General features: G+C 39.2%; 1 protein-coding gene and 2 pseudogenes across 4 annotated transcripts in view; 2 read left to right on the forward strand and 1 right to left on the reverse strand.

Moving 5' to 3' along the window:
• The window catches only part of LOC149140606 (uncharacterized), a 142,288-nt gene that overhangs the window by 13,700 nt on the left and 102,644 nt on the right, over positions 1-25,944 (reverse strand). The gene's annotated exons all lie outside the window — the stretch shown is intronic.
• LOC149140607 (ATP-dependent zinc metalloprotease FTSH 5, mitochondrial pseudogene) lies at positions 11,346-12,266 on the forward strand (annotated as a pseudogene).
• LOC149140608 (ATP-dependent zinc metalloprotease FTSH 5, mitochondrial pseudogene) lies at positions 15,366-16,503 on the forward strand (annotated as a pseudogene).

Here is a 25,944-nt window from a genome sequence, read left to right on the forward strand (position 1 = left end):
CAAGAAGAAAGAATGGGAAAGAGTACGAGAGGGAGGAAAAAAAATACAAAAAACAATGACAAAGAAACGAGAGTTTGGGGTTTGCACTTACCTCTTTAGCTCTTGTAGATAGAAGCCCTTCTTTACTCTTCCAAGCTCCTTCACTCCTCCAAGCTCTCCTCAAGTCTCTCTTCTCCTCTCTTTCTCCAAGCTCTCTTCTTCTCTCTTCTCCAAGCTCTCCAAAAATACAAGAGAGAGGAAATGAGAGGAGAAAAGGAGTTTTATTCCCCTAATTCTTTCCCTAACCCAAGCTCAACCCACCCCCAGCCACAATTAAGCAAAAAAATTAAATTAAATGATTTTAGTGGGTCTGCCCCGCGGAACCAGTCGACAACCCTCGGAATTGCTCGAGATCCGCCCGGAGTCGGCCCCAATCCGTGGTGGATCCACAGGTGATCCGGCCCTAGAGTTGCAGCTCGGACATATAGAACCACAGATCGGGCTGAACGGTTACCACAGACCAGGAAACATTTTTTTGGGCCTGATCCGCGGTTCCAAATTTCCGAACCACGGTTTCAGGGCCAGATCACCAACGGATCCATATGGGCCATGAATCCGGCTTTTGATCCGGGGGGTGTTTCGGCAACACTGGTACAGGATAGAAGATGAGATCATTTTCTATGAAGATCAGATATATTTTCTCCCCGAATCTACACTCAGGGAAGGGTTCCTTGGGACCACACAGGACGGACCAGCTGAAGTCACATTGGGGTCTTACCCCCAATTCAAGGATTGCACAACGGTAAATATGTGACAGCGTTTGGTGGAAGCAACGTAGAGGTGGATGACAAGGACCACACAGAACATCAAATTGCCTAAGCAGATTTTAATGAAGTTCATGGCAGACCTATAAAAGGAGGAAGCAAGAAACATAATGGCTGTGAGAAACATCTTGAAAAGCATGAGAGAGGGGAAGAAGTTGAAAGGAAAGGCAGCACTTGGAGAGTTTTCTCCTTGAAAGAGTTGCATGTAGCTACAAACAATTTCAATTATGATGATAAACTTGGTAAAGGTGGTTTTGATAGTGTCTACTGGGTCAACTTTGGGCTGGTTCACAAATTGCTGTCATGAGATTTAAGGTATGGAATTCCAAAACTGAAATGGAGTTTGCAACAGAGGTAGAGATTATTGGTCAAGATAGGCATAAAAACTTAATGTGCTTGATGGATATAGTTCTGAAGATCAGAAACGCCTTATAGTCTGTGATTACATACTTTCATATCTCCATGGTCAACATGCTGCAGAATGCCTTCTTGACTGACAAAGGCGAGTGAGCATTGCAAGTGGTTCTGCAGAGGGTCTTGCTTATCTTCACTATCATAAAACACCTCATATACTTCATGGAGATATTAAGGCAAGTATTTTAGTGTTAGACACAGACATTAAAGCTCCAGTTGCTGATTTTCAATTTGAAAAACTCCTTCCTGAAGGGGCAGTACATGTTACTTCACGAATGCAGGGAACATTAGATTGTTTTGCACCTGAAAATGCTCTGTGGGGAAGAGCTTCTGAGAGTTGTGATGTTTACAGTTTTGGAATACTATTGCTTGAACCAATAGATAAGATGGAGTACACAATTATTGACTGGGTACTACTGTTAGTTTTAGTCTTTTAGAAGGAAAATATTATCAACTAGCTGATCCAAAGCTCCATGGACAATACAAAGAAGAGGAATGTAAACCCCAGGTGATTGATGAAGAATGTGCTGATGACAAAAATATTATGAATGCTGAAAATGCAGAGCTGAAAGCAGAATTAGCTTCAGCAGTAGCACATATTTGTACTCTTGACCCAGAACTGAGATATGAACCAGCAAATGGAAACAGTGACTATTGCATGGTGACATCTCCAACCAGCATGTTGGTTATTGGGCTGCAAGAATTAAAGAAGGATGCTGTAAGGATTGAAGAGAACTTCTCATTTTTGAAGATGGAAGGACAAACTTTGCAGCACCCAAGCTTGCAATTGCTTGGAATGTCAGGGAGGAGGGACTGTAATGTCCTGTATTGATTAACAACCCAAGAGAGGATGAAATAGCCTATGCAGCCCTGTAGGCTATAGTCATGGATAAAGGGGGAAACCAACTATCTAATCTTTTGGGGCAACATTAGATAAAGTTTGGGGTGGCTGGACAAAAAACCCAAATTGGGGGTTGCATTTGTAACCCCTCGCATTAATTTAAGGATAAGAACCCCCACAAGGAAATCTATAAATATAGAATCATTTTCTCATCATTGAATTGGATTGAATTATCTCTGTTTTTTTTAGACTGAGGCTCGGAAGGTTTTAAGACCCCTTTTTATTTTTGATTAGTTTCGGTGGAGTTAATCCTACCCTAGCTAATCCCCTTCTCTCCAACTGATTTCTGTGGTGAAAGATTCCACCCTAGTCAGTCAGCCCTTCTCATCATTTGTCTGGCACAGTTTCCTGAAATACATCTCTGGATTTTGGCAATAAGGATTAAAGCATCACACTGAACAGTGGGCATCCAGAGCATTCTGTTCAGAGCAGCGAGGGACATCATACCTCAGACAGTAAGTCCAGGACATATCTGCAGCCAGGTCTCTCTCCCAAGGCCACTCAAGATTGAGCACGCCCTAGGGCATTTTCTGAGGCTCGTTTTGTGAACAGTCTGAGGTTCATTTGAGGACAGTGAAGGCACTGTACAGCTGCAGGGCCAAAGGTTCAATCTGGAGCTGAGGTAGTGAAGGCAATTCTGGGCATCAGTCTGAGGTTTATGGCAGCAGGACATACCGCAGCAGGCACAGAGAATTTGGTAGTAATCTATCCAAACAGCAGACAGCAGCATTAAACGAATCAGGGTGTAGAGTAAACAGCAAAGGATTCAGTTGAATATCAGCACCAGGATCTGGAGCACTAGCAGTTGGAACTGCAGTGGAAGGCATCAACAAGTTAGCAAGCGGATCAAGTAGAAACCCTGGTTAAGCAGCCTTAAATCAGTTTTGAGTTAACTATTAGGATAAATTGGTGCTTAGGATTTTGGCTGTTGTATTAAGGGTTGTCATTACACAACCAGGCTTATCGGTGAAATAGACCTAGAAGCAAACTGTTGGATTTGAACTAATATGAGCTGTTGAAAACTGGTGTAAACCTACTGCTTAATTATAAGATTGTGAATCTCTGTATCTGTCTGAAATCGCAAGAAAGACTGAGGATTATTGGTGGAATGTTCATTGGGTAGTCAACCCTAATTTACTGTGAATTGTTGAAGGATCAAATGGCTGTTATTTGAATATGCACTGCTGTTGTATAATCTTTTCTGATTTATTGGAAACCCTAGTTAAAAAATAAAACCCTAAGGGCAAAATCCCCTTGGGACATTACAGATTGCAGATCCCATGCAAACGGGATATATATATATATATATATATATATAGATATATATATAATGACTTTACAAAATATCTAAATAGTCCTTATCCAATATAGATGGAACCCTGGAAGAGATGAAAAATGCATCTTTCTCCACAATTTGACCACTGGAGAAAACAAACATCATTGTCTAGGAAGAAGAAATCATGACCAAACCCCCTTGTAAAACTGAATTATGGTTCAACAAAAGGGCCTATAACCTCTTTAGAAGTCGTGTAATTTTCATTTATTAAAAATTGCTTTTTATCATCTAAATATAACAGTTGAGCACTATGATATTCACAATAAAATGTTCACTTGTATTAGGCAAACCTCTACCTATCAAACCAATCATACCCCCATTTGACAAGTTAAATGCAAAAAAATTCACTGATCATGATCCAGAATGTATTGAAAACAAAATGAAAGAAAACACAATATTGTAGAGAAAGCACAAGCTACAAAATCAAAAGAGGGTATTACATTGAAAATCAAAAAACCAGATTCTATTAAGGAATGTAATGGAGAAAAGTAGTGTTGAAAATATCGGTATCGGCAAAATATCAGCGAGGGTCCTAAAAACATCTTTTTGGCAATATTGGCGAAAATATCGGCAAACATCAAAAATGCATAATTAATTCATTTTTTTCAAATTTGTAAACATATAAAGCAATAACAACATGAAAGAAACACATTGGCACATAAATATGAAGAAAGCACCGATATATATATGATGTATCGGATGTAAAATAATAATGATACATTAAAGGCAATACCAAATCCTGTTGATCCGTGATAATTGTTCAACCAACGACTCAAATGTGGAGAACGAATACAAAATAATATCACATCTATAAAAGTATCTCATCATCATGAGTTATATGTAGCAAAACAAATAAAACTAGCAGCTAGCTATCTGAGATCAGTGCCCTCTCCCCCGTTTACGGGAAAACATAATGGGTTGTTTTCCAGGCTTGCCCCTAGCAGTAGAAGGCTCTGACCCTGCACCTAATGTCAAATAATGACTTTTGGGTATGGAGTTGTGCTCTCCTATATCTATAGCAGATGTTGTTGATGCTCCCACAGCCTCCTTCTACTCCTCCCCCTCCTCCTCCTGCTCCTCCCCCGAGTCCTCCTCCTCTTGTTGCTCTTGTACTAATGGTTCCTCCTCTAACAATGTAGGTGACTCCTCCATGATGGGCAACTCAGACTCCACCCTCCACTGAAACAATACAGCGATATTGTCTAAGGAAATGGCATCTGGATCCACTGGTTTCTACATTTGCTTCACTCGAAGTCGGAGATTGTAATGCACATACACTAAATCATTGAGGCGTGAGAACTCCAACCTATAAGAGCGTCAAAAAAACTAATGAGTCTTGACACTTGAGAGGTCATAAATTAAAATTACAATAAATGTAATTGCTCAGTTGAAAGTTGAAGCTCAAAGTTATATCCGTTGTGCTTCTTTGACTGTAGTTTCTCAAATACACTCCAATTGCGCTCACACCCTGAAGAGCTACCTGTTTGACTCGGGATTCATATGGCCAATTTTTGCAAATTTAGTGCCCTTGCACCCTAGCTTCCCCACCAAATATCTACAACAAAATAAAGAAAAAAAAAAAGTTAAAAATTTAAAGCATAATTAAACTTTCAAATAAAACATAATTGATTCTTGAATTGAAAAAATCTACAATTATAAACCAATAAATTCTAATGAGTCATGACTTGTCACTTACGTGCCATGAAGAGGGTCATTTCTTGAATAGCATCATCAAAGCCAAATAGGCCAATGCAATCCTGATAAAAATGTATCTCGTGATTAATTTTGCTACAAAGTTCGAGATCAGGTACCATCCTATGAATACAGGAATGTAGCCCTTCCATCACCTCACCATCAAAATCAAAGCAGCATTTGTATGAAAATGTGGGATTGAGGAAGAGTGTTGCTACATGGCAAAACGTGTGATTGCAGGACACCGCAACTCCCTGTTTCTAGTGTATCTCCTCATGAGGCTAAGAACAAAAGCATGGTTATATATAAACTTGGGGATACTCCTAGCCATATCAATCACCTCCTTGATGAAGGAGAGTTTCCCCATATCCTCAAGCAACAAATCGATACAATGTGTTACACATGGAGTCCAGAATAATGTGTGGTGCCTCTCCATAAGCATCCTGCAGGCAGAAACATAATTAGCTACATTATATGTTATGACTTGCACCACATTTTGCACACCAATCTCCCAGACGAACCCATCTAACAACTCACATATAAATGTTGCATCTGTTATGTGTTGATGCATCCATTGATTTAATAAACATGGTACCTTTAGGACATTGTACCAAGAAATTTAGAAGGGTCTTGTTGTCGCCTGGATTGTACAAGCATTGCGACAACCGCTCAGGGCAAGGCCTATCACTCTGATCCCCGCCCACTCCATTCTAGTTGTCTCCCAACAACAGGCTATGGGGGGGTAGTCCCTATGGAAATGAGATGGAGGAAAACAAGCTGGGAACCAACTTGCTTGGGAGACACGGATGAGTGACCTAGCTACTTGGTTAAATTTAGCAAAATTAATGAGTAAATTAGATTTTAAGATGAGACCAGTGCCTTAATGGAGTCATAATTCTTACTTATGGTAAATTGAAACCAAGTGACCGGATGGACACTCGCTGCTTTAATGATTAACTGCCCTATATGATGTGCAAGTCCTAGAACCTATGTGAGATGGAGTGATCTTGGTTAATTTTAATTATATGCTTGATCTAAGTAGAACTTTTCCCCTAATTGTTTCGAGAAACAATTCTCAAAGTAAGTTGTGAAATGGAAGCCAACGGGAAGCAGGGAGTGGCCTGATTAACAATACCTCTATTAGTAAAACCTAGAACTGTATGTTGAATTTAACTGAAATTTCACATTGAAATTTTATATATATATATATTGTTGAATGAATGAATGAATGATTTACAATGCCTTGTGCAGCTCACCTTAATAGGCATTGACAGGCCACACAGTGTTTTTCAAAAGTCATGTTTTTGGACATTATTGCCCTTTCATAATTAATGGGAATTTAATTAATTAAATTATTAATTGTTAATATTTATGATTTAAATATATTTATTTTAATAATATTTAGTTATGAATATTTATTCATAACATTGCCCCACCCTTAAAAATTGCTTTGTCCTCAAAGCAAGGGTAGCGAGGAATATTGTTGTTGGAGCTTCTCAGTTTCCCATGAAGAATCTTCTTCTAGAAGTTTTTTCCACTTGATCAGGTATTCTCTAATAGTTTTGGAATGTACTACCTTCTCTCTGGATGCAAGGATACCTTCAAGTTCTAAGACAATCCTTCCTTCTTCATCGACTTCAAGAATCTCGGTTTGAGTTGATTGGTTTTGACCTAGTACCTTTTTGAGACACAAAACATGGAATACATTGTGAAGTCGACAATTGTCTAGTAGTTTCAATTCATAAGCTACATCATTGATTTTCTTGATTATCTGGAATGGCCCATAGAATTTGGAAGCTAACTTGTTTTTTCCTTGTTGTTTCAAGGATAATTGTTTGTAAGGTTGTAATCTTACAACGACCCAATCCCCTTCTTCAAACTTCCTTTCCGAACGATGTTGGTCAACTTGTTGCTTCATTCAATTCTTGGCAGTTGCTAGGTTTTCCCTTAGTATCTAGATAATCTTTTGACTTTCTTCCATATGGTTTTTTACTGCTTGTACCTTAGCATTGTTTAATGCGAAATCTTTCCATCTTGGGGGTTCATAACCATACATGGTCATTGTGCAAGATTGAAGAATCTAGACTAAAGGCCAAATCTAATGTAGGATCAGGTGAGAAAAATCAAGCTTATGCTACAATGACAAGAAGAAAGGGAAAATTTGGAAAGTCTGGTTCTCGGAAAAAGAAAAGGGGCATGGCTAAGATTCAATGCTATGGATGTCAAGAATATGGGCATTACAAAAGAGATTGTTCTAAGATCAAGAAGGGCAATAACAAAAGAGGAAGAGAAGCCCATATTACCGAGGAAGTAGAGGAAGCTGAAAAGAAGAAGTCCAAGAAAGAGGAAGTTAGATATCTCTACTATGACTGAGATAGTCTTCCTCACCTAAGTTCTTTTCAAGTTCTTGTTCTTAAGTCTTCTGTTGTAAGATATGGCTATCATGATTCACTAAGAAAAATGATGGGATGCATCATGGCATCATAGAAGCATTGAAAGCAAGAGCTCATGAAATCATCGTAGAGAAGCATGAAAGATGGTTGAAATTAAAGTCTATGGCAGTCACCCATGGAAGGATGTAGCTCTTGGAAACCTGATTAGTAACATAGGTGGTACTTATGGAAAAGAAAAAAAGGTCATCTATTGAAATCTTCGTCAGAAGATTTACTAATCAAAAGAAAGCAAGGGTTTCATCAAGAATTCCAAACTTGTGGAATTCATGGGATAATGGTATGATGACATAAGAGGTGAAGCAGATTAAGGGATTGAAGCACTTTCAATCAAGGAAGTAGGTGTGACATAAAGAAAAATGAGATATGTATGCTTGTATTCGATATTATAAAATCATGTCATATGGTTGCAGGTAACATGGATCAATGTTCTATTTTGAGAGCATGATCAAAAGAAAAGGATCTCCTCCTCTAAAAGGATGCAAGAAGGCATGAGTCTCACATTGTCTAGATGAAATCAACATAATATGTCGTCATATGTAATATGAGGTGGTCGACAGCAATTGGAGGAATTCTAATTGGAAGTTTCTGGGAATGAAATGTGTGAAGAAAGGAAGGAAGAGATCATGGGATATGCAACCATGGAAAAGGAAATCAACATCCAAAGACCAAGAGATCTAACTAGGATATCTCCATGAAAGATATGTAGACTCTGATGAAGTCTGAAAAAGAAAGAGACCCTTGACAGTATATATCTTTGGGAGATGTGTCAATGTGTATGCAGGGTGTTGATGCAAACTAGAAGATGTCATGATGAAAGACCATCAAAAAGGTAATTGTGATTTAATGTCCATTCCTTTATCTTTGAATGATATCTGGATGGTCTTGTGAGGGCTGCCAAGAAAAGATCTATGGATATCTTCCACCCATGATGTCCATGTCATAGGATGAAAGATCCTTAAGCAGACATGACATGAAGAAGGCAACGTGGCATGAAGGAAGGCTAGATAAGAACTGATGGATCACTTTCCAATGAAAGGAATGATGACATGACTAACTCACGGATGAAAGTGATGGATGGTTTGTGCCCTATGAAGAAGTCCCAAACATGAAGACTCATGAATAACGAAAAGAAGTTCATGACATCGTGACAAGGAGTTCTTCAAGCAGTTGATTGTCCCATCATCTCCACCTGAGGAGCTGTTGTAGGTCCCTAATTAAGAGGGAGCCTGGAAGCAAGTTTCTTACTTGGTAGAAACTTGGAAGCAAAATTCCTAAACCAATAGGGAGCTCACGTACATTCCTTCGTAGGAATGAGTACATTCCTTCATTGGAATAGGTATGTCCTCCCTAATTAAGAGGGAGAGATAGACACATCATTCTTGTCTTCACTTAGGAAGACAAAATGGAGGATTGGGTAAACATTTGGCATCTGATGCTCTTTGAGGATGAGTTAGGGCATCCAAGATAAGAGTAGTCGTAGAGGACTGATATTCTTTGAAAACTAGGAATCCAGGATAAGAATAGTCCTAGTGGAACACACCCTAAGAACCCGGGTGGGGTATGTTCAGAGAGAGACAATGATGAGGGCAGAGGGTGTCTATACATCATTGGTCTCGCCAGCATTGAGCTCAGATCTTGTGGAGAGATAGAGTCGTTGGTCAAGGCCTTGCTAATGTTGGCTAATATGATGCTAAACAGATGGGTTACCAATCCAACCCTTCTTATGAGAATTCTTCAGATTGAGAATGACCAAGTACCTCGTATGGATTATGAATACCTCCCAAGTTAAGAGGGAGTGTTGAAAAGTGTAACTAGGTTCGGTCTTCATAATGACATGTGTAATCGTGATTTTATGTAATTGATGTAAAGAAGAAAATAAAATTATTTTTGTAGTACTTGAATCATAGGTTTCATGATCAAGGAATTTATTTTAGTTAAGGTTCCCATTATGAACCTTTAGGTTTTGTCATCAAGTCATAAAAGTCGATTTGAATTAATGTCATGTATGACGGACCCTTCTTGGGCATGTTACATTTTTGTATGAGTCATTAAAAGAGTCTAAAGACCCTCCAAGACCAAACTCAAGCACCTTCTTCAAGTCGGCCTTAAACGAAGCAATGAAACTCCACCAAAAGACATGTCGGCCTAGATCATTGTTAAGATGACTTATTTGATGGGCTAATCACTATATATAGGGCAACTCGTGTTGAAGAATCTAGGGCAAAGTAGTGCAGTGTGATTCTTTGTTACTTGATAACAATTTGTGGAGTCTTTTTACTTTTTTTGTTAGCTTATTCTTCCTCTTATTATTATTAGGGCATATGTGTGTACTTCATAAAATTGCTACCAAAACATAAAAACAAGAACACAAGATGTTGGCTTTCTGCCAGGGCCAAAACCTCTCTTCTCTTGAGAGGAAAACCCTTTAATGAATTTCTCTTATTGAAGCTTCTATTGATCAATTCCAAACCCTAGACCCCTGACAAAGAGATCCTCCAAGCACAAGTCAAGTCTTCACTCCTTTCTGCACCATGTACTCCAGCACTTCTTCCGGCACTTTGTTTCCCGACACTTCATCCTCCTTCCTCTGACACTTCGTTCTTCTTTCAACTTCTTAGTAACCTTGTTGTACTTGCTCTAGAGAAGGTGTCTTTCACTTATGATGATCCCTCACTCTCCAACAAAAGAACCTTTTCTTGATTGTCAAGGGAGGGTTGTTATGACAGCAGAGGCAGCCTCCTATTTCCTCGCACGTGTGACTATAATGGCTTTTAGGACAGCCCTATTTCCTTTGTTCTTCTTCCTTACTTCTTCACTTGAGTGAGAGGTGTTAGACTCCGTCTCATGTCAGAGATTGATTCTTCTTCAAAACCCTGTTTTGAAGAAGAAATCATTAAATGTGTTGTTTCAGATTATGTACTTTATTCTCCAACTCTTCAAAAGTCAGCAGCAACTTCAAGCTCCTATCCCTGCACAAGCACAATTCAACATCATCAACAATCAGAGGCAAAAATCTATTTGGAGAAAGTCTCACTGGAAATCCCGAACAAATTTCATTGTCACAGCTATTGAATTAAATGATTGTGTTAGCACTGGGAATGCCCTGTTGTTCGTTGGAGATCAGGAGCTAAGCCAACGTGTCTTCATGGTCCTGTATCGCATGTCATCAAATCAAGATCTTGCAGCTTGTGCAAGTGAAAGCTTTAGCTCAAAGGAGCACACTGATCTCTTGCTGGGGAAAAGGTTGTTGGACATGCCAAAATTGATGGATGTTTGTGCTATATATGGGCATGATAATGCAAAAGCTAGCCCGATCATCGGTTATTAATGCCCTAAAATCATAGCCAGATTTAATTAATGAGTTAAAGGAGGTAGTTCCTCAGTTTCTACACATAGTTGAGACAATGCACCATCGATGTTGTTCTGCATTCGAGGCCCTGCCTTTCTCAGGAAGAAACTTGACTTCAATGGTGGGACAACTTCATGTTTACTGGAGGTTATGGACTTCATAAATGATGTTGTTGCTACTCTGGATGCTTTTGTGGAAGCATATCCTGCTGCTGCTTCATGTTTCATCTCACGAGGGGTTTCCAATGAAGATAATTGAGAATTGCTTTCTGCCTTGGCAAATATATATGATTTTCTGCTGCCATTATTAAAGAATGGTTTTACTTTGATAACGGATAATACCCTCAAGTCTGCTTCTAATAATATGGAGTTTCTTGTGCAACCACGCTTGAAAACTATGGTGTGCATTTCGAACAATTGCGCTTGCATTCCTTTTGATTTCCGGAGTTGAAGCCCTTATTGAGGATCGGGGAATTAGTAAAGATCTCGGTCTAAATGAAGAGGTGCAGCCAAGCATGGAGTCAAACACTAAATTCAACGATGTGAAGGGCCAAGGCAGAATTAGAGGAAATTGTTCATTATTTACTATATCCAAAGCTATTTACGAGGCTTGGTGGCAACTCGCCAAAAGGAGTTTTGCTTGTTGGGCAACATGGAACAGGGAAAACTATGTTGGCTAGGGCCATTGCCGGTGAAGCTGGAGTTCCTTTCTTTTCTTGCAGTGGAAGTGAATTTAAAGAAATCTTTGTGGGTGTTGGGTACGGGATCATTTTGCAGCTGAAAAGAAGCAGTCACCTTGTATCATATTTATTGACAAAATTGGTGGAAGCTGCAATCCTAAAGATCAGCAATATATGAAAATAACTCTAAATCAACTACTGGTGGGGCTGGATGCTTTTAAGCAAAATGAAGGAATAATAGTTATTGCTGCTACTAATTTCCCTGGGTCGTTGGATAAGGCCCTGGTTAGACCTGGTCGCTTTGATTGTCATGTTGTAGTACCCAACCTTGACGTTGAAGGTCGCAGGCAGATCCTAGAATGTCACATGTCAAAGGTCTTAAAGGCAGATGATGTAGATTTGATGATTATTGGGAGAGGAACTCCAGGATTTTCAAGTGTTGTTCTTGCAAATTTGGTGAATGTTTCCGCTCTTAAAGCAGCAATGGTTGGTGCTAAAGCTGTCAGCATAGCTGACCATGAGTATGCTAAAGACAAGATTATGATGGTAAGTGAACGCAAATCCGCTGTAATTTCAGATGAATCCAGACACTTGACAACAAAGATATGGAGTGTGAAAGCAACATACGTGTCTACATGATCTCAAAGAGCACACGAAGGAAATCTATGAGCCCCACTGGTCCGTGTACAAATAATGAAATCATTTGACTCAGCAATCAAATTATGGGATGTCGAGCAAGGAAGACAATTGTTCAAATTGAAGACGGTGAACCTATATATTCAATTGCTTTCAAATGGGTTGTGCGACGGGTGTCTGCATATATGGTCTGCGAAGGAGGGAGTCTGTGTTTATGCTGGTAAAGGCCATGGTTTTGCTCACCGTCCCGATTCTCTTAAGGAAACCTTCCAAACAGAAAACATTTTGAAGGGGCGCATCACGTGCTTTGGCAGAGAACCCTTTTAAACCTGTGAACGAGCCTCTTGTTTGTGATATATGCTGCTATCATTTCCAGGTTCTGTTTCTACAGATGAAGATAGGCAACACATATTTGTTTCTGACATTAAATCATCATCGAATCATCGTGGCAATGCAGATGGAAGCGTTTTAGACAGCGCAGGCAGATAAAGAGCATTCAATGAATACAACTGGCACAATATGCACAAATGTGAAATTGTTAAAGATTTCAAACAGAAAACGAATGTGAAAAGTAAAGACCCGAAACATACACAGAGACATCTGTCATAAGCAGCGATTTAGGAACGAATTTTGCCTATTTTTATCCTCAGCCCTAATTCTATGGGATCTGAGCACCAGTTTTGCCTCGTAATTAGCCAAATCATCAGCAGATTTAGAGGAATGCTGTATTATTTTAGGATAGATGTAACGCTCCTTTCTAATTTTTGTAATTTCAGTTGAAACATCGCCCTTATTGTTGGGTTGATCTGTTTTCTTCTTGCATAGTTTATTTCATATATTAAAAAAAAAACAAATCATTTGAAGAAGAGGAGAAGTAGAGGGGAGAGTTCTGAGTGCTGGAGAATAGAGAACAGAGCTTACCATGTACAGTTTTTGACAGAGATTTTTAATGAAATTTCACAGCTCTGACATCTGAGATTCCTGTGGTATGATAATTTAGCATAAGTTTTTCTTGTGTTTCATATGTGATCTGTTATGTTCCATTTCACTTCATGATCATTTCTAATTGAACAAATGAAGTGTTAAAGTAAGAATTCATGCCTGCCATGCTATGCTTTTAAGTTTGTTCAATATTTAATGTTTTCTACTGTTTAAGGAGGATTCAAAGTTATTGTTTGCCCTCCTTAGCTCCTCACCAGTCTTGCCATTCCATTTAAATCTAGATTTGGTGTTAAATTTCTTGCCTACCTTGCCTCAGTCGATAATCCGTGTTGTTCATTATTTTTCTCTGTTCAAGCTGTGATTTTGCAAATGCAGCTCGGAAAAACCCCGCCATTTAATTAAAAAACCCCTTTTTGATCAGTTTACTAGCCTAATATCAGTGTTACCTTATTGGTCATCTCTTTTATTGAAGATTTCACGAGATAGACCGGAGAGAGCCTTCTCCTGCCCCGTAGGGCTAGCTACGAGGCTAAATGGTTTGATGTTGCCTTGAGGTTTACCTTTCTCAGCCTGAGGTGAAATTTCAAGCGCTAGCATACTGGCGACCATACTGGGGAGAACATTCGACTTGTTGATTGTCTTGTCCCAGTACATGAAATCAAATTGCAGATCTGATGCTGATGGTGGACAGCAATCAGACACATTTGCAGGCTGAACCATTCACCTGGCGACTCCAATTCGATCCAGACATTCCAACGCTCGCTGATTCATTCATGCAATGGTGGGGTATGTGGCAAACCCTGCCCTGTGTGAAGCTCTAAACGAATTTAGAGAATGGTTAGTGGATATTGAAATTAATGAAGAATTTTTCAGTATCTGTCTTCGTTTGTTGAAATCTCCAAAGTTCCCTTGGTTTAAAACTAGTGGCTATGAGTTAATTGTTGAAAGAATCGAAAAGGAGATTCAGTGTCTCGATGAGCAAATTCAGTCATATGATTTCCAAGACCCTAAAAAGTTCTTGGAAATCCTTCCTCATTCGAAACAAGATATCATAGAATTGCCTACAGTCGTTTACATTGACAGTATGCAGCTGGAAGTATGCATCACAGAGTTGGGGCAGCCAACAGAGTCCGGCTTCCGTGATCTTATTGCGGCATACATGGACATGTTTTTCAGTCTGATTGATAGATCAGGCTGTCTTGTACATGACCAGGCTCAGTATGTGCATGAAGGGTTGCCAGCAATTGCATCTGTGTCCTCGTGGAAGCATTCTCAAGCGGCGTCATTCTCAGGTTTACTTGAATGGTTAATTTGGCATTTTAGTATTACCTGATCTAGTGTTTGTACAGCAGAGTAGAGTAGATTTTGTAAATAAATAAGCAGCCATAAGGGCAGCATATTGTTTTAGTTTGCTTGAAGATTGTTTGAGTTCAGTTTCAGTTTGAAAATAAGTCAAGAGTTGTGTTAATGATGACTCCATTGCCCAATGGGTGGAGGCACTGTCTGCTCCCCCAAAGTTCTGCGGTTCTTGGCACCTCCACAGAGCGGCAGCTGCCATCCCAAGTGGAGCCGATGTTAGACTCCGTCTCACGTCAGAGATTGATTCTTCTTCAAAACCTTGTTTTGAAGAAGAAATCATTAAATGTGTTGTTTCAGATTATGTACTTTATTCTCCAGCTCTTCAAAAGTCAGCAGCAACTTCAAGCTCCTATCCCTGCACAAGCACAATTCAACATCATCAACAATCAGAGGCGAAAAGCTATTTGGAGAAAGTCTCACTGGAAATCCCGAACAAATTTCATTGTCACAGCTATTGAATTAAATGATTGTGTTAGCGTTGGGAATGCCCTGCTGTTCGTTGGAGATCAGGAGCTAAGCCAACGTGTCTTCATGATCCTGTATCGCATGTCATCAAATCAAGATCTTGCAGCTTGTGCAAGTGAAAGCTTTAGCTCAAAGGAGCACACTGATCTCTTGCTGGGGAAAAGGTTGTTGGACATGCCAAAATTGATGGATGTTTGTGCTATATATGGGCATGATAATGCAAAAGCTAGCCCGATCATCGGTTATTAATGCCCTAAAATCACAGCCAGATTTAATTAATGAGTTAAAGGAGGTAGTTCCTCAGTTTCTACACATAGTTGAGACAATGCACCATCGATGTTGTTCTGCATTCGAGGCCCTGCCTTTCTCAGGAAGAAACTTGACTTCAATGGTGGGACAACTTCATGTTTACTGGAGGTTATGGACTTCATAAATGATGTTGTTGCTACTCTGGATGCTTTTGTGGAAGCATATCCTGCTGCTGCTTCATGTTTCATCTCACGAGGGGTTTCCAATGAAGATAATCGAGAATTGCTTTCTGCCTTGGCAAATATATATGATTTTCTGCTGCCATTATTAAAGAATGGTTTTACTTTGATAACGGATAATACCCTCAAGTCTGCTTCTAATAATATGGAGTTTCTTGTGCAACCACGCTTGAAAACTATGGTGTGCATTTCGAACAATTGCGCTTGCATTCCTTTTGATTTCCGGAGTTGAAGCCCTTATTGAGGATCGGGGAATTAGTAAAGATCTCGGTCTAAATGAAGAGGTGCAGCCAAGCATGGAGTCAAACACTAAATTCAGCGATGTGAAGGGCCAAGGCAAAATTAGAGGAAATTGTTCATTATTTACTATATCCAAAGCTATTTACGAGGCTTGGTGGCAACTCGCCAAAAGGAGTTTTGCTTGTTGGGCAACATGGAACAGGGAAAACTATGTTGGCTAGGGCCATTGCCGGTGAAGCTGGAGTTCCTTTCTTTTCTTGCAGTGGAAGTGAATTTAAAGAAATCTTTATGGGTGTTGGGTACGGGATCATTTTGCAGCTGAAAAGAAGCGGTCACCTTGTATCATATTTATTGACAAAATTGGTGGAAGCTGCAATCCTAAAGATCAGCAATATATGAAAATAACTCTAAATCAACTACTGGTGGGGCTGGATGCTTTTAAGCAAAATGAAGGAATAATAGTTATTGCTGCTACTAATTTCCCTGGGTCGTTGGATAAGGCCCTGGTTAGACCTGGTCGCTTTGATTGTCATGTTGTAGTACCCAACCTTGACGTTGAAGGTCGCAGGCAGATCCTAGAATGTCACATGTCAAAGGTCTTAAAGGCAGATGATGTAGATTTGATGATTATTGGGAGAGGAACTCCAGGATTTTCAAGTGTTGTTCTTGCAAATTTGGTGAATGTTTCCGCTCTTAAAGCAGCAATGGTTGGTGCTAAAGCTGTCAGCATAGCTGACCATGAGTAGGCTAAAGACAAGATTATGATGGTAAGTGAACGCAAATCCGTTGTAATTTCAAATGAATCCAGACACTTGACAACAAAGATATGGAGTGTGAAAGCAACATACGTGTCTACATGATCTCAAAGAGCACACGAAGGAAATCTATGAGCCCCACTGGTCCGTGTACAAATAATGAAATCATTTGACTCAGCAATCAAATTATGGGATGTCGAGCAAGGAAGACAATTGTTCAAATTGAAGACGGTGAACCTATATATTCAATTGCTTTCAAATGGGTTGTGCGACGGGTGTCTGCATATATGGTCTGCGAAGGAGGGAGTCTGTGTTTATGCTGGTAAAGGCCATGGTTTTGCTCACCGTCCCGATTCTCTTAAGGAAACCTTCCAAACAGAAAACATTTTGAAGGGGCGCATCACGTGCTTTGGCAGAGAACCCTTCTAAGCCTGTGAACGAGCCTCTTGTTTGTGATATATGCTGCTATCATTTCCAGGTTCTGTTTCTACAGATGAAGATAGGCAACGCATATTTGTTTCTGACACTAAATCATCATCGAATCATCGTGGCAATGCAGATGGAAGCGTTTTAGACAGCGCAGGCAGATAAAGAGCATTCAATGAATACAACTGGCACAATATGCACAAATGTGAAATTGTTAAAGATTTCAAACAGAAAACGAATGTGAAAAGTAAAGACCCGAAACATACACAGAGACATCTGTCATAAGCAGCGATTTAGGAACGAATTTTGCCTATTTTTATCCTCAGCCCTAATTCTATGGGATCTGAGCACCAGTTTTGCCTCGTAATTAGCCAAATCATCAGCAGATTTAGAGGAACGCTGTATTATTTTAGGATAGATGTAACGCTCCTTTCTAATTTTTGTAATTTCAGTTGAAACAGCGCCCTTATTGTTGGGTCGATCTGTTTTCTTCTTGCATAGTTTATTTCATATATTAAAAAAAAAACAAATCATTTGAAGAAGAGGAGAAGTAGAGGGGAGAGTTCTGAGTGCTGGCGAATAGAGAACAGAGCTTACCATGTACAGTTTTTGACAGAGATTTTTAATGAAATTTCACAACTCTGACTTCTGAGATTCTTGTGGTATGATAATTTAGCATAAGTTTTTCTTGTGTTTCATATGTGATCTGTTATGTTCCATTTCACTTCATGATCATTTCTAATTGAACAAATGAAGTGTTAAAGTAAGAATTCATGCCTGCCATGCTCTGCTTTTAAGTTTGTTCAATATTTAATGTTTTCTACTGTTTAAGGAGGATTCAAAGTTATTGTTTGCCCTCCTTAGCTCCTCACCAGTCTTGCCATTCCATTTAAATCTAGATTTGGTGTTAAATTTCTTGCCTACCTTGCCTCAGTTGATAATCCGTGTTGTTCATTATTTTTCTCTGTTCAAGCTGTGATTTTGCCCATGCAGCTCGGAAAAACCCCGCCATTTAATTAAAAAACCCCTTTTTGATCAGCTTACTAGCCTAATATCAGTGTTACCTTATTGGTCATCTCTTTTATTGAAGATTTCACGAGATAGACCGGAGAGAGCCTTCTCCTGCCCCGTAGGGCTAGCTACGAGGCTAAATGGTTTGATGTTGCCTTGAGGTTTACCTTTCTCAGCCTGAGGTGAAATTTCAAGCGCTAACAAGAGGCACTCTACATGAATGTACTTGGCCCAAACAATGAAGTTTATAGGACTGTGGTAGAGGGTTGTTGTAACAGTAGAAAAACCCTCTCTTCCTTTGCACGTGTGATTGTTTTCTACCCTAGAAAACAGTGTTGCACCTTCGTTGTCCCTCCTTTCTTCGTTGCACCCTTAGACCTTTTTCTTAACTTCCTTCGTTCCTTCTTCACTTCTTTCACTTGCGGATTTCAGAGCTCAAGTTATATGTTGTATGAGGAGTGGACAGCCTCTATAAATAGAGGTTTGTCCCTCCCCTTTAGGCCAACTTGACTGTTCATTAGGCCGACTTGGTTACTGCTTTTAGACCGACTTGTAGAGTAGACTTCAGATGGAGTTGTATGCTTGAATGAGCTTCTTGATGGTGCCACTGCGTGGAGGAGACTTGTGACATTGGTTAGAGATATTCTCTTGACCATAATACATATACATACAAGGTATAGCATGCCCTTAACGTCTTCAACTTATTCTTTTGACAATTTGACTCACCTATAGCACTTTAAATAGTGCTGGACCTATTTCAATGAGCAAGAAACTCATTGACATATATTATAAAATAATATTTTTTTCTTGAATAAATACAAATATCAAAAGTACATTTATGAAGACCGAACCTATTTATCTTTCCTTCAACGCTCCCTCTTAACTAGGGAGGTATTCATACAATATTACAAGGTGTTTGGCTATTATTAATCTTGAAGAATTCACATAAGAGAAGTGGGATTAGCAATTCATCTGTTATAGCATCATATTCATCAGCATTGTCATAGTGCAAGGCCTTGACTAACAGCTCCATATCTTTATGAGGCCAAGAGCTACAATGCTGGCAAGACCAATGATTTATAGACACCTTCATCAATGTCTCCCAAGGTACATACCCACCTGGGTGTTCTCCGAGTATGACCTTCTAAGACTATTCTTATCTTGGGTTCCCAGCCCTCAAAGAATATCGGTCCTCTTGCCTACTCTTATCTTGGATGCCCTACACATCCTCAAAGAGTACTAGATGCCAGATGCCTAATCCTCCCATTCTTTCTTCTCAAATGAAGACAAGAATTTTGTGTCTATCTTGTTACCACATTTCCATTCATGACCTTCATCTAGACTTACGGCTGATAGTCTTGGTCCAGTGCATGACCCATGAAATGGAAAACACAATTGTCACTCCTTTGTAATCAGGGGTGATTCAAAACTCCCTCTTGATCAGGGACCTGTCAGAGCTCCCTCTTAACTGGGGACTCTTTCCTTCATCAACAGCTTCTTCTTTGTGGGTCCTTCAGCTGCTTGATCTCCTTCCTTTCTTGATGTCATGAAGTCTTTGTTCGAACTTCTTCCAGGTAGGGCACCATCCATTGATCACTTTCCTTCTTGGTTTATCATGTCATTGCTTCGTGGAAAGTGACTATCAGGTTTTCTTGTCATCTTGGCTACTCCTTTGTCATCTTTTCCATGCTTCGAAATATTCTTCTCATGGATGCTTCGATGTACTTGCTAGGTTACATGCTTTGACCTAGTAGCCCATCATGACTTTATTCTGATATTGCTTCAACATTGCTTTTTCTTTTGTTGGATGGCTTCTTCGTCACGACATCTTTGTGGAGTAGAATCATTTATCTGCAACTTTTATATCTCTAAGGCCTTCACAGGTGTCAAGGGTCCTTTCTTCCTTTATCAGAGTTGTCTTACCTTCTTTCGGGATATGTCTTTCAAGGCATTTTGTCAGATAGTGATTCTTGGTGATCATGGTGTTCTTCACATGCTTGATCTCTTTCTTCATTAGCTTCTTCTCAGATAGATAGGTCAACCATCTAATGCTTCTTGTGAGAGCATTCCTTCATTGCTTGCTTTCTAGACTTGTCAACATTTCTTCTTGCTTCTTAGTCAGCAATCTTATGCTCCTTATGTGAGCATATTCTTTTGTTGACCTTCATTGCATTGTGGTACATGCCTTCGAGCATGTTCTTGGTGAAAGAGATTCTTTCATGCTTGATCATGTTATAGAACTATACCCATGACTTAATAATATACAAATGATAACATGACTTAAAATTTGATGCATACATACCTCATCTTGATTCTCCTTTGATCATCCGTTGGTGTGGCCCTTCTTGCTTCATCTTAGCTTGCTTGCATATCATTCTTTTCTTGAAACCCATGAATGGGATTCCCAATGAGACATCTGCTTTGGTCCATGAACCTTCTTTTGAAGATTCCATCATAGGATCTTAAAGATCCTTGCCTTGCAAATGTTTCCTTTCTTTTGATGATGTAGGTCTTCTAAGATTCTTATCATGATCAATTTTTCTTTCATCATGTATAAGATCCTATACTGGGTATGCTTCTTCTACATGAATATCTTGAGCTATATCCGCCATGCTCCTAGATATTTCTACTTGTGAATTTTTGTTCTTATCATAAATGCTACATCTACATCTACATGAGTATCTAGAACTCTATGTACATCATGTTGCTAGATTCTAGAGGATGTTTCTAGCCATGCAATTTTAATTTATTTCTACATGCTCCTATTCTACTCAAAACTTTGAAAGAAGTCTAGAAGTAAAAAGTTTGACCTAGTCATAGTAGGGATCCGGAGGATCTTCCTTCTTTTGCTTCTTTCCTTCTTCTTTCATCTCTTGAGTTATGTAAGCTTCTTCCCTCTTCCTTTTGTTGTTGTCCTTTTTAAGCTTAGGACAATTCCTTTTGTAGTGTCCATATTCTTGGCAACCAAAACATTGGATCTTGGACATGTCTTTGTTGTTCATCCTTCGTGGACCAAACTTGCCAAATTTACCCTTTCTTTTGGCCATGGTAGCAAATGCCTACTCCTTTGATCCCACATCTTCTTTTACCTTAAGTCTGGTTTCCTCTGTTCTGCATAGAGACCACATTTCACTGAGAGTGGTTGCTTCCTTCTTGGCATATATGCTAGATGTGAAGTTTCCCCACTCCTTAGGTAGAGCATTGAGTACTACAATTGTCATTTCTCTGTCAAACATGACTTCCCCAAGCTCTTGAAGTTGATCTCTCATTTAGGTTTTCGTGAAGTAGGGAGCTATTCCTTCCTTTGTTATCTTCATCTTGTATAATTCATTCCTTAGAGATATTACTTCTCCGATTATGGATACTGAGAATAGCTCTACTAACATATCATAAATTTCTTTTGATGTCTCAAACTTGGAGACATAAGGAATGAGAGAGTCTTTGATTGATTTTTTCAGAATCCTTTGAGCTCTTGTCTCATCCTCATTGTACTTGGCTAAGGCATGAGTATGTTCCTTAGCAGGGATAGTGATATTCCCTTTGACATGCTCTAGGAGTTAATTTTCCTTGAGTAGTAGATCAATCCTCTTTTTCCATGCAAGAAAGTTATTGGTACCTACCAGTTTATGGTTTTCCTTGCAAAAAGACATTGATGTATATTCAGAAGGGGACATGCACTTACTTGATAGTTTTTGAGATGTAATGGATTTGCTTCCTCCTTGAAGGTTTGATGGCTTGTCTTCACTGGATCTTGGTGTTCTTCAAGTTGCCTTCTCCAAGTGGACTTGCTTGGTGTTGATGTTTGCTTGAAGGCATGTAGCTTGATGTAGGTCCTACTTCAATCTGCTCTTCTTTGTAGGTGCTTTTATATAAGGCTCTTCTTCTAGCTTTGCAGACCTCCTTGATGAATGATGGATTGTAGACCCTTTTTGTCCTTGAAGTGCTTTGAGACTTCTTGGCTTGATGCTTCAACTTTGTAGATGCTTCCCCTTGATGAGTGCTCTTGAGTTGCCCTATCCTTGATGTGTCACCTACGCTTTGAAACCATGTTAAATAATCTAGGGCAAAGTAGTGTAGTGTGATTATTCGTTACTTGATAACAATTTCTAGAGTCTTTTTACTTTTCTTGTTAGTTTATTCTTCTTCTTATTATTATTAGTGCATATGTGTGTACTTCATCAAACTACTACCAAAACATAAAAACAAGAACACAACATGTTGGCTCTCTGCCAGGGTCAAACCCTCTCTTCCCTTGAGAAGAAAACCCTTTGATGAATTTCTCTTCTTTAAGCTTCTATTAATCAATGCCAAACCCTATACCCCTAACAAAAAGATCCTCCAAGCACAAGTCAAGTCTTCACTCCTTTTTGCACCATGTACTCTGGCACTCTGGCACTTCTTCCGGCACTTCGTCCTCCTTCCTCCGACACTTCGTTCTTCTTTCAGCTTCTTAGTAATCTTGTTGTACTTGCTCTAGAAAAGGTGTCTTTCACTTATGATGATCCCTCACTCTCCAACAAAAGAACCTTTTCTTGATGGTCAAGGGAGAGTTGTTATGACAGCAGAGGCAGCCTCCTATTTCCTCGCACATAGGAGAGCCCTATTTCCTTCGTTCTTCTTCCTTACTTCTTCACTTGAGTGAGAGGCACTCTAGATGAATGTACTTGGCCCAAACGATGAAGTTTATAGGACTGTGGTAGAGGGTTGTTGTAACAGTAGAAAGACCCTCTCTTCCTTCGCACGTGTAACTATTTTCTGCCTTAGAAAACAGTCCTGCACCTTCGTTGTCCCTCCTTTCTTCATTGAACGCTTAGAACTTTTTCTTAACTTCCTTCATTCCTTCTTCGCTTCTTTCACTTGCAGATTTCAGAGCTCAAGTTATACGTTGTATGAGGAGTGGACAACCTCTATAAATAGAGGTTTGTCCCTCCTCTTTAGGTCGACTTGATTGTTCATTAGGCCGACTTGGTTGCTACTTGTAGGCTGACTTGTAGAGTAGACTTTAGATGGAGTTGTATGCTTGAATGAGCTTCTTGATGGTGCCATTGCTTGGAGGAGACTTGTGACTTTGCTTGGAGATATTCTCTTGACCATAATACATATATATACAAGGTATAACATGCCCTTAATGTCTTCAACTTATTCTTTTGACTATTTGACTCACCTATAGCACTTTAAATAGTGTTGGACCTATTTCAATGAGCAAGAAACTCATTGACATATATTATAAAATAATATTTCTTTTTCTTGAATAAATACAAATATCAAAAGTACATTTATGAAGACCGAACATAGTTACCTTTCCTTCAACAACTCAACCTCCACTTGAAGCCAGATTTTTTATCAAGCATAGAAGACAGAAAATTGCGAAGATCACAAGGAAGGAAGCCTAGAATTAAGCAAAGGAAAGAAAGACCATCAGTGAGGTTCTTTCAAGTCTATTTTAGGGTTGAATCTCTCCACACGTGCGAAGTATAGACGTTATCTGTTGCAGAAGGAGCCGAAGTATTGCAATCGCATTGGAAGGTCAAGTCAAGGACAAGACTAAGGTGTGTCTCAAGCCGAGTTGCCAAGTGTCTTCTCAACGTCTTCTAATCTTACTCGAATTTGATAGTAGCCTGACCTCAAATCTAATTTTGAAAAATATTTTGCGCCATGGAGTTCATCTAGCAACTCATCAATAAATGGAATGGGGAATTTGTGTTTAATAGTAATTTTGTTTAATCCCTGATAATCTATACATAACTGGAAGGACCCATCCTTCTTCCTGACTAACACTACTGGTGCAGCATATGGACTTTTGCTTTTCGTAATGACTCCACACTTTAACAGGTCTTGTATCAACCTTTCTATTTCTATTTTATGATGATGGGGGTAGCGATATGGTTTTACATTTACCAGTGTCGAATCTGGTTTGACTTCAATGATATGTTCAATTTTCCTTTCAGGAGGTAATTCCATTGGTAATTCTTGAAATACCTTGTCATATTTCTGGATTAAGGTTGTAACTTCAGATTGTTGGTGAACTCCTTCCATCGATAATAACTCTAACTGTTGGCATTGTGCGACGAATACCAGAGCTCCCTTGCGAATAAGCTTCTTCATTTGCTGAGCAGAAATGATTTGGGTAGGTGGGGCTTGGAATCCGAACAGCTTATACTTCCTCCCATTCATTTTGAACTTAATGAATTGTTTTTGGTGATTTGCAGAATATGTCCCTAGTGTTTGCAACCATTGTACTCCTAAGACGGCATCTACACCTCCTAAGGGGACTGTATAAAAACTGGACTCCATTTCATATTCATTTAGTTGCATTTTAACTTTATGGCACTTCCCTACTCCATCTATTATTTTCCCATCTGCCACCATAACTTTTAAATCTGCTACGAGATAGGCAAAAATGTTCAGCCTTTTTTGCGACATTGACATCCATAAAATTGTGTGTGCTTCGTAAATCTATTAACACGATAACGTTTTGCTTCTTGATATGTCCTTTAAGCTTTAATGTTTGTGGTTGAGCTATCCCTGTGATAGCTGCCCGAGAAATTTTTGGCATATTTTCTTCTTCTGGATCTAGATTAGGAGCCTCATTTCCTTCATTGGATTCTTCGTCGGAGCTATTCTCTGAAGATCCCTCTTCTTGTTCTACTTCACAGTTGTAAAGTCTTTGCGTAGTGCACCTGTGTCCTGAGGAGTATTTATCTCCGCATGTCCAACATTTGCCATCTTTTTTTCTTTCGAAATTTCACTGTTGTTTTCCTCCATCACGCATTGGTGGTGGAATGTACTTACCAGTGTTTTCTGGAGACTACTTACTTGACTTCCCTTTTGAGTAGTTGTTTGACCTTTCATTACTATCATATGGCATTTTATGGAGCTTATATTTTCGCTCAATAATTATGGTTGCATGTCTAGCTTCCTCAATGGTTTTGGGTTTATATAGTTTTAATTCTTCCCGGATATACTCTTTAAGCCTGCACCCTATACATTTTTAGCAATTCTTCATTGGAGAACCCTCGTTGTCTTATAGCTAATACTTCCCACTCATGGGTGTATTCACTTACAAATCCTTTTTGTTTGAGGTGAACGAATTTTTCATAAACATCGTCTTCCTCTTCGTCATGGAATCTTTTGAGCAAGGCATCCATAAAAAATTTCCAGTTGAACGAACAAGCCTCACATCTATTGGACCACCATAGGAACCAATCATAAACTTCAGCCTCTAGGTTGTTGGATGCGGTCATGATCTTTTCTTGTTCACCTATTGGTGGGTTTGCTCCGAAAATGGCATCCATTTTATTTACCCACACAATGGCGCCCCTATGGTCCTTACCATCGTACTTAGGTAATTCTCTTTTAATTTTGTGGTAGTCTCTTTCAGGAAACTTTGTATAGTACTGACTTCCTTCGAACTGTATATGCGGTATTCGTGGGACTTCGTGCATCAACGAAAATTCATGACTTGGAAAAACTTCGCCTTCTAGAGTCTTGGGACTTTGTGGTGACTTTTGTGTGATTGATGAATTAAAAGGTGGATTGACTCCTCCCATAAATTGGCTCATCATGTTCTCTATTTTTTTATATTAATTGTCATTTGGTATTGATTACTAATTATCTTCTCTTGGCCTTTTCCAAATTCCTCTTGTTTTTTTTCGAAATTGTCAAGGCGCTAGCGCATTCTATTGATTTCATCCTGAAATCATAAATTTCCTTGAATTTGCATCATCATTGCTACTTCCCATTTTGTTCTTCTTTTTCTTAGTAGACCCAAAAAAAAAATTAATTAATTAATCAATTATACCCTTATATAATAATTAATCATATAATTAATTATATAATAATTAAGGTTATGATTTAATGGCTTATGAAAATCGTTGGAAAATGGAACAATATGACTCTTGACCAAGAGTCGTGTGGACCACATGAAAACAGACGAAGGGAAGTGACACATCGATAGCACATGCAGTGGGGGTTGGTCAACGAGACCAACCGACA

Source organism: Pinus tabuliformis, chromosome X (assembly GCF_031772625.1).
Source record: "Pinus tabuliformis cultivar Carrire ecotype Pingquan chromosome X, CPIR1, whole genome shotgun sequence".
Lineage (NCBI taxonomy): Eukaryota > Viridiplantae > Streptophyta > Pinopsida > Pinales > Pinaceae > Pinus > Pinus tabuliformis.